This window comes from Natator depressus, chromosome 5 (genome assembly GCF_965152275.1).
Source record: "Natator depressus isolate rNatDep1 chromosome 5, rNatDep2.hap1, whole genome shotgun sequence".
NCBI classification, from domain to species: domain Eukaryota; kingdom Metazoa; phylum Chordata; order Testudines; family Cheloniidae; genus Natator; species Natator depressus.
The window spans coordinates 129,387,180-129,406,272 of record NC_134238.1 but is presented as its reverse complement, the minus strand read 5'-3'; the positions used below and the strand labels follow the sequence as shown (position 1 = coordinate 129,406,272).

Here is a 19,093-nt window from a genome sequence, read left to right as displayed (position 1 = left end):
GTGCCATAGTGTGATTTAACGTTCCTGTTGTTTGAAATGGAAGTATATCAAAGCACACGCTAGGGCTTTGGATTAGTCTACACTTGAGCACCGGAGCTACGTTGACCTAAATCCCCAGTGTAGACACAACTAGGTCAACGGACAAAGGCTTCCATCAACCTAGCTATTGTTGCTTGGGGAAGTGGAGTTACTGTGATGGAAAAAGCCCTTTAGTTGCTGTAGCATGCGTTTATGCTACAGCACCACAGCGGCACTGCTGAAATGAAGATGTGGCCTTGCACTGCGCTGCAGCCGTGACCACAATGGGACATTACTGCGCAGCAAGTTAGTGCACTGTCGATTCCCATCCTGGCTTGCTTTGCACTAACATCCTGTGTTGGCAAGCCGTTAGGCACTTTTGAATTTTTTCCCCATAGTACACTGGGCCTAAGCCTGTTTCCATTAAATTCTGTGCCATAATTCCCACTGCTTTTAATGGAGGCAGGAGCAGGCCCATTGTGGACAAGTCTGCTCAGTTATGGTGGCACTGAGAAATGTAACAATTTCCTGAATTGTGCCTTAAAACATCAACCATAATGGTGTATTAACATCTGTCATAAAAATAAAGGGAAGGGTAACCACCTTTCTGTATACAGTGCTATAAAATCCCTCCTGGCCAGAGGCAAAACCCTTTCACCTGTAAAGGGTTAAGAAGCTAAAGATAACCTTGCTGGCACCTGACCAAAATGACCAATGAGGGGACAAGATACTTTCAAAGCTGGAGGAGGGGAAACAAAGGGTCTGTCTGTCTGTGTGATGCTTTTGCCGGGAACAGGTCAGGAATGCAGTCTCAGAACTTCTGTTAGTTAGTAAGTAATCTAGCTAGAAATGCGTTAGATTTCCTTTTGTTTAATCGCTGGTAAAATAAGCTGTGCTGGGTGGAATGTATATTCCTGTTTTTATGTCTTTTTGTAACTTAAGGTTTTGCCTAGAGGGATTCTCTATGTTTTGAATCTGATTACCCTGTAAGGTATTTACCATCCTGATTTTACAGAGGTGATTCTTTTATCTTTTCTTTAATTAAAATTCTTCTTTTAAGAGCCTGATTGCTTTTTCAATGTTCTTAAGATCCAAGGGTTTGGGTCTGTGTTCACCTGTATAAATTGGTGAGGATTTTTATCAAGCCTTCCCCAGGAAAGGGGGTGTAGGGCTTGGGGGGATATTTTGGGGGAAGACGTCTCCAAGTGGGCTCTTTCCCTGTTCTTTGTTTAACATGCTTGGTGGTGGCAGCATATGGTTCAAGGACAAAGCAAAGTTTGTACCTTGGGGAAGTTTTTAACCTAAGCTGGTAAGAATAAGTGTAGGGGGTCTTTCATGCAGGTCCCCACATCTGTACCCTAGAGTTCAGAGTGTGGAAGGAACCTTGACAACATCTTTTTTATGTAGTTTATAGTCAAGTTCCTAAATGTTTTGTCTTTCAGTAAGTTTTGTTTAGGTATAATGCTGCTGGGGAGAGGAAAGTAATAAAAATAATGGCAGCACCAAGGAGTAGGGTCGGGTTCTCAATTAACTGCACCTGCTCAGAAAAAAAGACCCTGGTAGTCCTTGTGGACAACTCAATGTGCAGCGATAGTCCAACAAAGTAAACAAAATGTTAAGACACGTAAGGAATGGGAGAGAAATAATACTGAAAATATAATAATGTCTTTATATAAAGCTATGAGTCACCCTCTTCTTGAATACGTTAAAGATTGTGAAGCATTTTGAGATCTACTGATGAAAACTAAGTTGTGTTATTATATTGTTGTTGAGTTCTGGTCAGCCCATCTCATAAATGATATAGCAAAGGAACAGGGTGGTTCAGAGACAGGCAACAAAAATGGTTAGAGGCTTGAAGAGATATATGTGAAGAGAGACCAAAAGGATTGTGACTGTTTTGTTTAGAGAGAAGATGAGAAGCAGGGGCCATGTTAGAGGTATCTAAAGAAAGGTATTGAGAAAGCAAGTCAGGCTCCCCTGTCAATCACTTTTCAGAATACAAGAACAAGGGGACCATCAACAAAACTGAAAGGCAAAAAGGCAAAATGATAAAAATGATTTTGTGCAATGCATAATTCATTTGTGGAACTCATTGCCACATGATATTGATGTCAGCAGTTAGCAGGGTTCCATGAAGGACTGAAACATAAGAACATCCACAGGTACGTGAAATATAGAAAATAGATATAAAAATGAGACGTAAAACTGATCTTCAGGACATACATCAAACACAAACAGATGGAATTAGGAAATGATTTCTCTTTTTGGCAATTCTATTGTCCACTAAAGGGTCTCCCTGTTTTGTTTGACCCGAAATGAAACATTTTGTTTCCAATTTTGACTTTTTAAAATGTTTTTAATAAAACTGAAGGGAATTTCTAATCTAAAAGTCATTTCAAATCAAAAATGGAAATAACTTGTTTTGAAAATGTCAAAATGAAATTTTTGGGTGTTTTATTTACACAGTGGGGTGAAACAGACATAAATTCACGAAGCACTTCTGTGTTACCAAATCTGCATTTTTTTTGTCGAAAAGTGTTTCAGATGAAAAATTTCACCCAGCTCTATCTAGTATGACAATTTCTCTATTCCTAATAACAGAGGGTATGATTGTACAGCCCTTCCATGTGTGCAAGTTTAGTAAATGTGAATAAAGACACTCTTAACTTTCATTTCATTTAAATAGGCATAGCTGATATACCAAATGGATATACCAAATTTGGTATGCCAAATTGAATGGATTTAGAAAAGGGCATGTATTTTAAAAATGATGTCACATGTTAATTACAGTGTAAATATGATTCAAGTCCTGTGACCCTTTTAATTTACGTGACTATATGCATTTGACCTTTATACCTCTCTAATAAGTTCTGACAATTATTTTGCTACATGACATTATCTCTGCGGCTACAGATGAGATTTAACTGCATTGCTGAAGATGCAGAAACAATTCAAATACTGTCAAAAATATCAGAAAAACCCAGGGAATAAAAAAATGTGTGCCTTTGCTTTTGAAACAAGTGTTGGGGTGGATAAATGATGTACTCTAATTATCACCTCAACTTCTGACACAATACACATTTTATTCAGGATTTCCTGAATTATGTGCTGCATCACTTCAAAGCTTCCATACGTTTTAACTTCCTACCTTTGTAGAAAGAATGTGGTATGCATTGATAAGCGCTTAAGCAGTTGTCAGAATGCAATTAGTTCATTTTGTCAGCATCTGGATGGGTCTTTTTTGAGCTTCAATATCTTTCCTACCTCCCACCCCACTCTCAAAAGTATTTATGCTTTCTGTTACTTGACAATTTGGTTCCTGTGTTCTTAGTGTGTGGCTGTTTGCTGAGGGAGGGAAATTATTTCCTAAAAAGTCCTTTTCCTCCAAGTTTCAATGAATCTCTTTTGGTTACATGATGTGTTCATATCAATGGTATCTTATCTACATCATGACATGTGGCTTTCCAGAGTCCACTTCGGGCATGTATGAATGCTCTGGGCTCCCCAGTATCTCGCTGCCTATTTTACCTTACTAATGAGGCTTTAGTTTGCTATCCTTTTGATTCCTCTGAATCCCCTTGAGAATCCCTTGACAAGGGAGGGGGGACTAACTTAAGGACAACAGGGATTTAAAAAGCCAGTTGCTAAGTGGCTAGAGGAGCTAGCAAACAGGGGAGTTTTTCAAAGGGCGTTTAGAGAGGGAATGTGAGGGGCAGATACACCTAACAAATATATCCTAAACTTAGGCGTGTCCCCCCCCCCCGCCCCCCAACCCTGCAGGAGTAAAAATGATGCAGGCAGAAGTCCAGCAGCAGAGGGGAGGCTCTCCAGCACATTGCAGGTGGACAGGTGGCATGTCTGTGCATGCGTGGAAGCAGCTGATGGCCCTCAGAGATGCAGTGCTGGCTCTTGAGGTCAGAGTGGCTGAACTGGAGGAGCTAAGGGAGACAGACACAGGAGAGCAGCCAAAGAATGACAGCCTGAGTGCTGGTGAGGAGGATGAACGTCTTGGGGAAGGAGAACATCAATCTTTGGTGTAGGGAAACAATCCCATAGTTTGTACCCTCCCCCCAGATCATGTCATGGAATCCTCTTGCATGGAGGGTACCACTCCGTGGGAGGGGGTCCTTGTTATTAGGAAGGGACAGGTAATAGTAATGAGGGATTTGAGCATTAGAAATATAGAGAGTTGGGTTTGTGATGACTGGAGAACCACATGGTAAATTACTTGCCTGGTGCAAGATTGCAGATCTCATGAGACATGTAGACAGACTTATGCACAGTGCTGGGGAGGAGCCAGTGGTCGTGGTACATGTAGGTACCGATGACATAGGGAAAGGTAGGAGAGAGGTCCTGGAGGCCAAATGTATCGTGCTAGGTAAGAGATTAAAGTCCAGGACCTCCATGGCAGCATTCTTTGAAATGCTTCCAGTTCCACGTGCAGGGCCAGAAAGACAGGCAGAACTGCAGAGTCTCAATGTGTGGATGAGAGAGACGAAGGTATAGGGAGAAATGTTTCAGGTTTATTGGGAACTGGGGAGCCTTTGGGGAAGCATATACAGGAAGGCCGGAACCAAAATGGAACCAGACCAAAACAGAACCAGACTAATGGCGTGTAAAATTTAAAAGGTTGTAGAAGATTTTTTTAAACTAAGGATTGGGGGAGAGCCAGCAGGTGTGGAGGAGCACCCGATTTGGATGGAAACATCTCTTAGGGATGAATTTATTAAAGGGAAATTCTATATCCTATTAAAGAGAATAGAGAAGAATTTGGTAAACTACAGGGAGGAGCTATTGAGGTCAAACATATGAATCTCATTTAAATATAACATATGAAGGCAAGCAACTGAATATTGACAAAATATGCAAGTGCTTATATACAAATGTCAGAAGTCTCAATACTAAGATGGGTGAACTAGAGTGGCTGGCACTGCATGAGAATATTGATGCAATAGGCATCACGGAAACTTGTAGAATGAGGATAATCAATGGAACACAGTAATATCTGGGTATAAAGTGTATAGGAATGATAGAGTAGGTCACACTGGTCAGGGAGAGCATAGAGTCAAATATAATAAAGAATCTTAAATGAATCAAAGAGTATAGCAGAAGGAATATACTGTATGAGCAGGATGGTGACAGGAATTGTGAAATGCTCAGGGAGATTAGAGCGGCTGCAAAGGCAGAAAATGCCATAATAATGGGGGATTTCAACTATCCCCGTATTGACTGGGTGTATGTCCCCTCAGGAAGGGATGCAGAGATGAAAATTTCTAGACAAGATAAATGATTGCTGTCAGGAGCGACAGAAGCTTCCTAAAAGTGGGGAGGTCACCGGCGTCCGAACCATAGCCCCACCCTCCCGCGCTGCCCCTTGACCCTGAGGCCCTGCCCCTGCTCGCTCCTCTCTGTTCCCTTCCGCTCTCGCTTTCCAGGGGTGTTGTTGGTAATTGCAGGCTGGTAAGCCTAACTTCAGTACCAGGTAAATTGGTTGAAGCTATAGTAAAGAACAGAATGATCAGACATAGATAAACACAATATGTTGGGTAAGAGTCAACCCAATGATGATGATGTGTCACCAATCTAGTAGAATTATTTGAGGGAGTCTAGAATCATCATAGAATCATAGAATATCAGGGTTGGAAGGGACCTCAGGAGGTCATCTAGTCCAACCCCCTGCTCAAAGCAGGACCAATCCCCAATTAAATCATCCCAGCCAGGGCTTTGTCAAGCCTGACCTTAAAAACTTCTAAGGAAGGAGATTCTACCACCTCCCTAGGTAACGCATTCCAGTGTTTCACCACCCTCCTAGTGAAAAAGTTTTTCCTAATATCCAACCTAAACCTCCCCCACTGCAACTTGAGACCATTACTCCTTGTCCTGTCATCTTCTACCACTGAGAATAGTCTAGAACCATCCTCTTTGGAACCACCTCTCAGGTAGTTGAAAGCAGCTATCAAATCCCCCCTCATTCTTCTCTTCTGCAGACTAAACAATCCCAGTTCCCTCAGCCTCTCCTCATAAGTCATGTGTTCCAGACCCCTAATCATTTTTGTTGCCCTTCGCTGGACTCTCTCCAATTTATCCACATCCTTCTTGTAGTGTGGGGCCCAAAACTGGACACAGTACTCCAGAGGAGGCCTCACCAATGTCGAATAGAGGGGAACGATCACGTCCCTCGATCTGCTCGCTATGCCCCTACTTATACATCCCAAAATGCCATTGGCCTTCTTGGCAACAAGGGCACACTGCTGACTCATATCCAGCTTCTCGTCCACTGTCACCCCTAGGTCCTTTTCCGCAGAACTGCTGCCTAGCCATTCGGTCCCTAGTCTGTAGCTGTGCATTGGGTTCTTCCGTCCTAAGTGCAGGACCCTGCATTTATCCTTATTGAACCTCATCAGGTTTCTTTTGGCCCAATCCTCCAATTTGTCTAGGTCCCTCTGTATCCTATCTCTGCCCTCCAACGTATCTACCACTCCTCCCAGTTTAGTATCATCCGCAAATTTGCTGAGAGTGCAATCCACACCATCCTCCAGATCATTTATGAAGATATTGAACAAAACCGGCCCCAGGACCGACCCCTGGGGCACTCCACTTGACACCGGCTGCCAACTAGACATGGAGCCATTGATCACTACCCGTTGAGCCCGACAATCTAGCCAACTTTCTACCCACCTTATAGCACATTCATCCAGCCCATACTTCTTTAACTTGCTGACAAGAATACTGTGGGAGACAGTGTCAAAAGCTTTGCTAAAGTCAAGAAACAATACATTCACTGCTTTCCCTTCATCCACAGAATCAGTAATCTCATCATAGAAGGCGATTAGATTAGTCAGGCATGACCTTCCCTTGGTGAATCCATGCTGACTGTTCCTGATCACTTTCCTCTCGTGTAAGTGCTTCAGGATTGATTCCTTGAGGACCTGCTCCATGATTTTTCCGGGGACTGAGGTGAGGCTGACCGGCCTGTAGTTCCCAGGATCCTCCTTCTTCCCTTTTTTAAAGTTTGGCACTACATTAGCCTTTTTCCAGTCATCAGGGACTTCCCCCGTTCGTCACATCCGCCAATTCCTTTAGCACTCTCAGATGCAACTCGTCCGGCCCCATGGACTTGTGCACGTCCAGCTTTTCTAAATAGTCCCTAACCACCTCTTTCTCCACAGAGGGCTGGCCATCTACTCCCCATGTTGCGATGCCCAGCGCAGCAGTCTGGGAGCTGTCCTTGTTAGTGAAGACAGAGGCAAAAAAAGCATTGAGCACATTAGCTTTTTCCACATCCTCTGTCACTAGGTTGCCTCCCTCATTCAGTAAGGGGCCCACACTTTCCTTGGCTTTCTTCTTGTTGCCAACATACCTGAAGAAACCCTTCTTGTTACTCTTGACATCTCTTGCTAGCTGCAGCTCCAGGTGCGATTTGGCCCTCCTGATTTCATTCCTACATGCCCGAGCAATATTTTTATACTCTTCCCTGGTCATATGTCCAACCTTCCACTTCTTGTAAGCTTCTTTTTTATGTTTAAGATCCGCTAGGATTTCACCATTAAGCCAAGCTGGTCGCCTGCCATATTTACTATTCTTTCGACTCATCGGGATGGTTTGTCCCTGTAACCTCAACAGGGATTCCTTGAAATACAGCCAGCTCTCCTGGACTCCTTTCCCCTTCATGTTAGTCCCCCAGGGGATCTTACCCATCTGCTCCCTGAGGGAGTCAAAGTCTGCTTTCCTGAAGTCCAGGGTCCGTATCCTGCTGCTTACCTTTCTTCCCTGTGTCAGGATCCTGAACTCGACCATCTCATGGTCACTGCCTCCCAGATTCCCATCCACTTTTGCTTCCCCCACTAATTCTTCCCTGTTTTTGAGCAGGAGGTCAAGAAAAGCTCCCCCCCTAGTTGGCTCGTCTAGCACTTGCACCAGGAAATTGTCCCCTACGCTTTCCAAAAACTTCCTGGATTGTCTATGCACCGCTGTATTGCTCTCCCAGCAAATATCAGGAAAATTAAAGTCACCCATGAGAACCAGGGCGTGCGATCTAGTAGCTTCTGCGAGTTGCCGGAAGAAAGCCTCATCCACCTCATCCCCCTGATCCGGTGGTCTATAGCAGACTCCCACCACTACATCACTCTTGTTGCTCACACTTCTAAACTTAATCCAGAGACACTCAGGTTTTTCTGCAGTTTCGTACCGGAGCTCTGAGCAGTCATACTGCTCCCTTACATACAGTGCTACTCCCCCACCTTTTCTGCCCTGCCTGTCCTTCCTGAACAGTTTATAACCATCCATGACAGTACTCCAGTCATGTGAGTTATCCCACCAAGTCTCTGTTATTCCAATCACGTCATAATTCCCTGACATCACCAGGACCTCCAGTTCTCCCTGCTTGTTTCCAAGGCTTTGTGCATTCGTATATAAGCACTTGAGAGAACCTGCTGATCGCCCCTCATTCTCAGTATGAGGCAGGAGCCCTCCCCTCACAGACGTTCCTGCCTGTCCTTCCTCCCGGTATCCCGTTTTCCCACTTACCTCAGGGCTTTGGTCTCCTTCCCCCGGTGAACCTAGTTTAAAGCCCTCCTTACTAGGTTAGCCAGCCTGCTCGCAAAGATGCTCTTCCCTCTCTTCGTAAGATGGAGCCCGTCTCTGCCCAGCACTACAACCATGTGGACAAAGGTGATCCAATGGATAGAGTATACTTGGACTTTCAAGAAAGCCTTTGACAAAGTCCCTTACCAAAGGTCCTAAAGCAAAGTAATCTGTCATAGGATAAGAGGGAAGGTACTCTCATGGATCAATAACAGGTTAAAATGTAGGAAATAAAGTATATGAATAAATGCTCAGTTTTCACAATGAAGAGAGGTAAATAGTGGGGACATCTGCTGTTCAACATATTCATAAATGATCTGGGAAAAGGGGTGAATGGTGAGGTGGCCAAGTTAGCAGATGGTACAAAATTAGTCAAGATAGTTAAGTCCAAAGTTTACTGTAAAGAGTTACAAAGGGATTTCACTAAACTGGGTGACTGGGCAACAAAATGACAGATGAAATTCAATGCATCCGATGAAGTGAGCTGTAGCTCACGAAAGCTTATGCTCAAATAAATTGGTTAGTCTCTAAGGTGCCACAAGTACTCCTTTTCTTTTTGCGAATACAGACTAACACGGCTGTTACTCTGAAAAATGCAAAGTGATACACATTGGAACACATAATCCCAACTATACATACAAAATGATGGGATCTAACTTAGCTGTTACCACTCAAGAAAGAGATCTTGGAGTCATTGTGGATAGTTCTCTGAACACATCCACTCAATGTGCAGCGGCAGTCAAAAAGCGATCAGAATGCTGGGAACCATTAGGAAATGGAGAAATGATAAAACAGAAGATACTATAATGTCACTGTATAAACCCATGATACACCCACACCTTGAATACTGATCTGGTCATCCCATCTCAAAAAAGATCAATTAGAGTTGAAAAAGATGCAGAGAAGGGCAACAAAAATGATTAGGGGTATGGAACAGCTTCTGTATGAGGAGAGATTAAGAAGACTGGGACCGTTCAGCTTAGAAAAGAGACAACTAAGGGGAGTGGTAGGAAATGATTGAGGTCTGTAAAATCATGACTGGTGTGGAGAAAGCAAATAAGGAAGTGTTATTTACTCCTTCACATAACACAAGAACTAGGGTTCACCTGATGAAATTAATAGGCAGCAGATTTAAAATAAACTAAGGGAAGTACTACTTCACACAATGCACAGTCACTGTGGAACTCATTGCCAGAGGATGCTGTGAAGGATAAAATTATAATTGGTTCTTTAAAAAATGAGATATGTTCATGGAGGATAGGTCCATCAATGGCTATTAGCCAAGAAGGGCAGGGCTGCAGATCCCTAAACCTCCAACTCCTGGAAGCTGGGACTAGGTGATAGGGATGAATGACTCAATAATCTCCCTGTTCTATTTATTCCCTCCGGGGCACCTGGCACTGGCCACTGTCAGAGGCAGGGTACTGGGCTAGATGGACCATTGGTCTGACCCAGGATGCCTGTTCTTATACTCTTATGTAATGTAAAGATTGGCAATGTCATTATTACTATTTACTTGTATTACAGAAGCATCAAAGGCCCCACCCAAGATCATGGTCCCATTACGCTAGACCAGGGGTGGGCAAACTTTTTGGCCTGAGGGCCACGTCGGGGTTGCGAAAATATATGGAGGGCTGGGTAGGGAAGGCTGTGTCCCCCAAATAGACTGGCCCCTGCCCCCTGACTGCCCCCCTCAGAACCCCCGACCCATCCAACCCTCCCCACTCCTTGTCCCCTGACTGCCCCCTCCCGGGACCCCTGCCCCTAACCGCGCCCCTGGGACCCCACCCTTTATCCAACCCCCCTGCTCCCTGTCCCCTGACTGCCCCAATCCCTATCCACACCCCCGCCCCCTGACAGCCCCCCCCCCGATTCCCACGCCTATCTACCCCCCCTGCTCCCTGTCCCCTGACCGCCGCCGCCCCCCGGAACTCCCATGCCTATCCAACTGCCCCCTGTCCCCTGAATGCCCCCAGGAACCCCCTGCCCCTTATCCAACCCCCCCGCTCCCCACCCCTTTACCGTGCCGCTCAGAGCAACAGGAGCTTGTAGCTGCGCGGCCTGGCCAGAGACAGCCACGCCGCCCAGAGCGCTGGCGGCACGGTGAGCTGCGGTGAGCTGAGGCTGCGGGGGGGGGCCGGAGGCGAGCCTCCCTGGCCGGGAGCTCAAGGGCCAGGGCAGGACGGTTCTGCGGGCCGGACGTGGCCTGTGGGCCATAGTTTGCCCACCTCTGCCCTAGACACTCTACTTGCACACAGTGAGAGAAGTCTTTACCCTAAATGGCCTTCAGTCTAAATAGACATGACCGAGAAAGAGCGAGAGAGGAAACAGACAGAGAGGAGTAGTGACTTGCTCAAGGTCAGACAGCAGGTCAGTGGCAGAGAACAGAATAGAGCCCAACTCTTGAGTCATTCGTTTGTGATGACCTGCATAGCTCAGTCATTCACAAGAGAGTCACACATGTCATCCCAAAGGAGTGCCAATCATACCTCTTCTACCACCCCGGCCTGTCTTGAATTCCGGATACATCACATGATATTCAGTAAAACTGTATCTTTGAAATGTCTTGGAGAGATCACCCCTACAGTGAGGCTCTCTTATCTGAGCCCATGTGTTCCCTGAGGGGAACTGGATAGGATTTAGAGGGAAAGGGGGAATAAACATACATTTTAGGCCTTGTCTATGTGGGAAAGTCATACCAGGGTAAGGTAAGGTGGGAATTTAAACCAATATTCTAGTATAACCCTTCGTGTGAACACTCTTATTCCACTATAAAAATAACTTTTTACGTGGTTTAGCTCCTATCACTTGGGAAGAGGTTTAACCAAAGTGAAAAAAACCTACTTTTTTACCAGAACTAGAGAGCCCAAATGGGGTTATACTGGTATAACTATACCAATATAATGAGTAAAACTTCCCCACGTAGACAAGGCTCTACAAACTCCCAAAGAGTTTCACTAAGCATTGTAATGTGGCTTTTTCAAAATTCTGGTGCCTCAAGACTTTTCAGGGCAGGAAGCACATCCCCCAATGGAAACATATGACTCTGTCCTTTCCAGCAGTCTGGGCGCAGATGGATTAATGGTGAGATGGCCAAAGGTGCATGATAAATGCACGGTGGCTCTGAGTTTCATCTCAGGGATGGGAACGCCAGATGTAGACTCATGTAAGACATTTGCCTTAATACCATATAACATTCCACTGCGGAGTTAAAACTCTACAAAACCCACTATGCTGGTTTGCCAGCAGCTTCTAGGCTTGATTCTCTTTTCACTCACACCCACTTTATACTAGGATAATTGTCCATTTCAGATGCCACTCCTGATTCCAGCTGCTGAGAAAATCCATGATGTGTCGGGAGGGAAGGCATTTTCCAATTATTTTGTGAAAATCTTGTGGTGGGAAATTTTTTTTCAAATAGCTCCACTGAAATCTAACGGTGCAAGATCTGAATCAGGCCCTTAAGGGCTTATTTGCAGAGGTGCTGAGCTCCGACGTTAATAAAAATGGTATAAATTGGGCCCTTAATCTCCACTAGCCTTAGACATTAGAGCTCGCTGCTGAATAAGGAACTCAACAGGCATCCTTTGTGTGCACTGAATACATAGCATTTATCTCTGCCTGGAAGAATGAGAGTTTAAATAGACTCACCAGGAATGTTTTGTAATCTGTCCTTCTCTCAAACTAAAATATTTCTTTGGGGTATTTTTTTTTTCATCGTGTAAAAAAGGGTGTGTTTATATTTACAGACGTGCTAAATCTTCTTCCTTCTTCCCAATGTTTTTTCTTTAGAAATTTCTTACAATGACCTGCATTGTACTCTGTCTTACATTACACTTCAGTTTTCTTGCAAATCTGTCCCCAGTGCAGGATGCATTTCCTTTGCTGAACAACTCACATTCAGTCAATGAAGGGGAACCGGATGCCAGTAGTGTGTGTTCATAACGCAACGTTGCTACCCAGAAATCTGTGCAGATGATCTGCTGGGAAGGCTTCAGCCCCCCGTGGAACACAGGCACCCTGCATTGATTTACAGCACCTGCGGCAGCTGCTCAGCACACACATCATTGCCAAATGTTGCATTTGCTGAACCAGATCAGATGGCGGGAGCATTTACTGGACACTTTTATAACTCAGAGTGATACAGACCTTGATTTGATAAGTGCCTTAAGAATTATAGCTGTGGAGATGGGATGGAAATTACTTTTACGCTCTATGGTTCTGAATTCCAGCTGGATACGTTGACACTGTGAGATGATAAGCAGCATCCCTGAATTCACAGCAGACTAGTCAAATCAGACAAAGTGCTTTAAGCTGTCGAAAGGTGTGAGTAGCAAAATACCGTGCACTTTGTATTTAACGGACATTGAGTCCACTGGAAGATCAGAGTGCATAAGAGCTGGTTTTGCCGTGAAAATGTGGCACTTACTATTGGCTATGCCAGAATGATACTGAACTGACACTTCATTCACTTTATTATCGGCTGAGAACAGACAAAACAGACCTCCACTGGTCTCCTGTTAGTGGTTTGCAGCCTACCTGCTTGCACTTACAAGTGCTGTTCCTAGACTCAGACCCAGCCATCATGGAGAATCCAGCCCACCAATTTGCCAGTGACAACTGTACTGAAGGTACATTGGAGGGCTGGGATTGTCCAAAGCACTCAACATTGACCTAACATTATTGACATCACTGGTAAAACTCTCACTTCAGTGGGAGTGGAGTTTGGCTAATGCTAAGTGTTTTGGAAAATCCCATGCCATATGTACATCACAAATCCAGAAAGGCTATGTTTGCTATCTGGGCTAAGCCAGGTCATTGTGCCCCAAATGTTTCTATAGTTAGTGGGTAACAGGGGCAAAATCTGTCTTTGTGGTAGCTTGGCTCTCCCCATGATCTGAGCTGCAGGATCTGAATCATTATTGGTATATCTAGCTTCCCTGTTCTGTTCTGTGTCAGAGTAACACGGTATGGTCTCATACAAGTGCCAACGTCAGGGCTTGATCCAAAGCCCTCTGGAGTCGATGAAAATACTCTCATTGACTTCAATAGGCTTTCCAATCAGGCCCTTGAGAGCAAAGGGTGAAACTAATTTAACCTTTGATACAAAGTGGTCCACAGAACTGAATCTGTTAATTGTAGGCCTGTATGGGCCCCGGAGTGGAAGTGCAGAGAAATTGACCAAGAAATACTTGTGAGAAAACTGTCTGCTGTGACTTGGATTGGGATAGGGTTGGACCTTCTGAGTACTGAAAAGTTGTAGTGATTAGTGACCCTTTTATACAGTATCCTCTAGCTGCAGTTAATTCTCCTGCTAAGAATCATCCACCTGTCAAACTTTAAGGATCCCGAAGGGAATTTATTATTATTGTTATTATTATTATTATTATTATTCCTCCTCCTTGTGGAAATGGGGAAATTTTAAGAAAAGATTATCCTGGTTTGCAGTGTCCCAAGGACGATTTATTTCTTTTGAACATTATTTTTATAGCTGAAGGTCAACTCCTGTTTATGTCCTCTGGGTGGGTTTTCCTGGGCCTTTTGCAGCCTCCGCCTCTCTTCTTCATGGGGTTTCTTCTTAACCTAATACACTAGCATCAATCAGACAAAGGTTAGTGTGCTGGCAGATGTGTAACACATCTCACTACCAAGTGAGAGGCCTGAGCCGACTAAGGATTTCTGGCCATGGCCCAGTGGAGGCGATTCTCTCTCTGGGACGAGGTACTGCTTATATGAACACTTCACTTCCTTTGCTGGGGCGACTCACATGGTAGTTCTGACAGTGAACGTTGAGAGCTGCTTTCTCTACAATCCAGCTAAAGATACTAAAATTCAGTGTTATAATGGCAGCGACCGATGAATCTGCCGCAGCTAGGCAAGTATTGTAAGGCTAGAGCTTTGTTGTTTTGCAGAACAAATAGTTTAGTGTAACACTGCGGTGCTATGGGAAGGTGAGATCTTTGAATGGAGATGAAATGGAAACACTAACCCTGCAATGAAACCTCCTCTTCCTGCAAACATAGCACCAGAATCTGCTGCATTTACACTGTGTTCCTGCTACCCAGCATGAGTCAGGAGCTCAGCATCTGGCCCACAATTTGTAAAAAGATACAAACAGAAACCAACAGTTTCTCTGTTTCCATACCCTGGCTCTTAGAAGGATATTGGCTTTCTACTTAGGCTCATGCAATTTAGAAAGTTACCTAAGCTCCTCATTTCCTTCAAGGATAGATCCAAGGCGTCCACGATCTCTGATAGAGACTATTGAGATGGATATCTGGATGTATTATCACTTACAATGCTACATTTACTCTCCCCCAACCCCCAAAAGACTGCTAGCACATTCAACCAAATCACAGGCAACATCTATGGCATTGCTTAAGAATGTGCCAGTATCTGACATATGTAGGGCTGCTGCATGGGCTTCAATACATACATTTAGGAGGAGGGAGAGCTCAGTGGTTTGAGCGTTGGCCTGCTAAACCCAGGGTTGTGAGTTCAATCTTTGAGGGGGCTATTTAGGGATCTGGGGCAAAAATTGGGGATTGGTCCTGCTTTGGGCAGGGGGTTGGACTAGGTGACCTCCTGAGGTCCCTTCCAACCCTGATATTCTATGATTTTTGAAACATTATGCCCTGATCCATGTAGTCAGATCCGATGCCACACTTGGTTCCGCAGTACTATTTTTGGTTCTGGACTCTGGAAACTCCCTCCTCCTTGGAAGCCACTTGAAGAGAAGCACCCATAGGCACACACATCTCAAAGAACTGCAATTACTGCTCCAAGTGAGGAACCTCATCTTTGTTGTAATTTGTTCCTGTCTTGCTACAGTTCCAGTATCCTCCAGTAATCAGAGAAGCTACAAAATTACCAAATGGATAAGTTTGCCAGGTTAACCCATAGGTTAATGAAGGCTTTTTGTGTGGGAATAATGAGTAGTAGTATTTGTGTCATTCCGTTATACGCTGTGATTGCAAGGGATGGTTTTCTGTGAAATGTTGAGTACCGCTGTGTGGCATTGATTCATGCTGAGGTTGAGAAATACTGTCTCTGTGCAGCAGTGTTTTAAGTTTCTGAGATACAAAGTACCCATAGGGTTTTGGGGCATTGAACTGGCATCCATTTAGTGCTGGAGACCAGGGTTTGAATCCTGGTTTAGACCACAAATCAAAATGAGTTTGGTGACCTCATGCTTAAACCCTTCTGTCTACATAGAAAAACATTAACACACAATTTATTGCCAGTTCTGCGTGGGAGAGGCTCAGGGCTGGCCCCAGCAAAGGTCTTGCGGCAGGGGTTTGAGTTGGACAGGCAAAGATGTGCATGGAACGTCTGAGCAGTGCCTAACCATACTATGCCCTAGGCAGCCATTGTCCCTTTTAATGAGAGAGAGGCTCACTAGTAAGTGGCATAAAATAAATGTATAAAAAGTCTCAATTACCTAGAGGGTAAACATAGGGAAACATAGGAATAGAGAGTGAGATGCTTGGCATTGGCCTGATTCTGCTTCCATTGACTTCAGGGAGAACAGAGTTAGGCCAGCACAGAGCACTACTGGATTTCACACCCATGTTGCTCAGAGAACCAGTACAGTTGACAGTACTGGATCACCAATGAGAATTGGTATAGAATTGGAGAAATGACTGTATTTGGAGAGACTGCTGATAGACAGCTATTGCAGATCTCAGATGGTTGGTATGTTTCTACTATTTGTCTAACTGAGTTTTGGGAGCAACTCTTCCTAGAGGGCATTAAGGGCATGACAACATCATTAACAAGAGAGAAGGTAACCAGCGTGCAGTGAAGCCACCAAATGAAATGATCTGTCAGCTCTGGCAAGCTAAGCAAGGTGAGACTGGGTCAGTGTTTGGATGATGGCCTTCTGGTGTCTGGAGAGGTGTGGCGAGTGGCCAGACGGGCAGCTGGTGGAGAGGAGCAGCCAGCAGGGCAGCGAGTGAATGCCCAAGCAGTAAGGTGCGAGTAAGGTGCCTCTTTACCACCACCACCCCTCCACCCAGGATGGGAGGTGAACTCTGCAGATGCACCTCTGAACTCTGGGTCTGCACTGACCAAGGACAGCAACTGTGAGTGGTGTGCAGAGAAGGGTCAGGCACGTGAAAGGGATTTTTGGGTTGCCGGACTTAAGAACCTAAGGGGAAAAGGACGTTGCCCAACCTACTTGGGAGGGGTCTTTTGCTCATGGTTTGTGTTTATGAACCCTGTTTGTGGTGTTTTCCCAAATTAATGCCGAGTTACTTCCCTTCTTGTATTAAAAGTTTCTTTTCTACACTCAGACTCCGTGCTTGCAAGTGGGGAAGTATTGCCTCTCAGAGGGGCCCAGGGGTGGTTTGTAATTTTCCCAGGTTACTGGGTGGGGGCTCAAGCTGGTTCTGTGTTGTATCAATGGAAAGGAACCCCTAGATATTGAACCCGGCCCTGGTTGCTGCTGGCTCCACCTGGCAGAACGGTTACAATTATGTTTCTCATCCCCTTACAACTGGAAACAAAGAATGTCATTTTACCACCATAAATGGAAAAGGTGAAATCCTGGCCCCACTGAAGTCAGCAGAAGCTTTGCCATTGACTTCAGTGAAGCCAGGTTTTCAAACAAACAGATTCGCTTCTGCTTTGTACAGGAGTTGTCATTTTACAACTGTTCAAAGTGCTGCCATTCTGATTTAGCAGGGTTTACACGCTATTTGGCACAAGTCTAAATGATGACACAAGGGGAGAGGGGGTGCCAAAGCAGGAGAATATTTTCAAGCTGTCCTGCATTGGCTCAAGAGCATGAATACCAACCTCAGGGGAGACTGTTAAGAACAAAGGCACAAACCCCTCCAGTTTGGCTGTAAGTTCTATACTTAGATTTCACCAACCAGTTATCAAGTGTAAACTGCTCAAGCAGTGTAAAAGCCTTAAGATGGCATCACAGACCATCCCCTTGGGTACTGCGCTCTGTCTTGCCACCCAGGTAAGTTTTCCTTTGTGCAAAATTGCAATATTCAGGTTACTCCCAGTCCAAAAGGACCAGTCACTTACCCCAGGTCAGTTGCAATTTAGATGTCACACCAAAGATCACGCTTGTAGCCAATCGTACAATAAACTATCTAAGGATTACCTTATGTAGGCAAAGTAAATGAGAGTTATTCACAAGGTTAAAGCAGGTAACATATGTACACATATGAAACCCAGCCCTGAACTGCGAAAAAGTAGAAGCTTCTGTAATAAGCGAGCTCTATGTGCCCTTTTGGGCTAACCCCGGCTACGCACTAGGGATCTTTTGCTTAGGCCTGGTAACCCTTGCCCCCCAGAGTCCAGCCAACATAAGATACAGTTCCTTCTTGGTAAAGGTTTTATTCTCTTCTCCCTTGCGCTTTGAGCTGCAAACTCAGCGGATCGGAGGAATTCACTTGCACGTCTCATCATCCTGGGGTGTGGGGAGAGCAATCAACAAAGTGGTTTTTGTTCTGTCTGTCTGTCTGTCTAAAGTCTGCTATACAGAAATTAAGTCTAGGCCGTTAGAAAGAGTGTGGCTAAGTATGAAGTAAGGTTGTTTGAATAAAATAGAAAAATGAAAACCTTGAGGCTGTACGGTGTATTGAAGCTGTGTGGAATGTTTTCCTCACCTACTTATGACAGGCTTCTTAGTGCCGCTTGTGAGCGATAGGGTCACACCTGTAGTGTGCATATAAATTACACATCCTTGTTACCATTTTGACATTTTTGTGTGTAAGCAGGCAGATACTGAAAGCTACACGAGATTCTCCAATGTGTAGCTGGCATAGATCTCAGAATGCAGTATACTGAAACTTCTGATTTAAAGTAAGAGACACTTGGAAAGAATTGTCCAGTAAACTATCCCCCTGTTTATAAATTACAGTGAAAGTTTATTTAAAACTATAGCTAGAGTTAAATATAATAAAAAGACACCAATAAAGCTGAAATCCTAGATGAGAGCATTTACTACTGCCTGTAGCATTAATCAGCCATTTTTAATATTACTGAGTAAAATGTTGAGAGTTGAAAAAATAATCAGCAACCATTAGTTCAGATTCAAAATGAATTTTGATTCAGCCGAATAGGTGACCCTCTTCCTGCAAATATCTGTACGCTCTAGACTAGTGGTGCGCAAACTTTTTCGTGGAATTTGTTGTGCCCTCCCTCCAGTCGCTCCCCATTGCCAAGCTTACTTCTGCGCTGCTGCTCGTGGCAGCGCTGCCTTCAGAGCTGGAGAGCCAGAGAGTGGCAGCTGCTGGTCGGGACATTCATGATGTTTGCAGAGTAGAAGGACTTTTTTTTTTAATCATTGCTCCCATCCCGCCCTGTAATACCCACTCCCACCCGCTCCCGCATTGTTTGTTGAATTTGTATCCCGCTTCTGCTATAATGGCAGCAGGCCCTGCAGGACCCAGGCAATTCCAGTCCCACTGCAGCGTAGAGCCTGCTCAAAACCTGATCACGTTTTAAGCATCTGTTGTCCCCCAGTGTGCAT

At 44.7% G+C, this 19,093-nt stretch overlaps 1 protein-coding gene across 9 annotated transcripts in view; it reads left to right on the top strand.

Annotated features, from left to right (window-relative positions):
* NRG1 (neuregulin 1) overlaps window positions 1–19,093 on the top strand; it is a 747,298-nt gene that overhangs the window by 193,733 nt on the left and 534,472 nt on the right. The gene's annotated exons all lie outside the window — the stretch shown is intronic.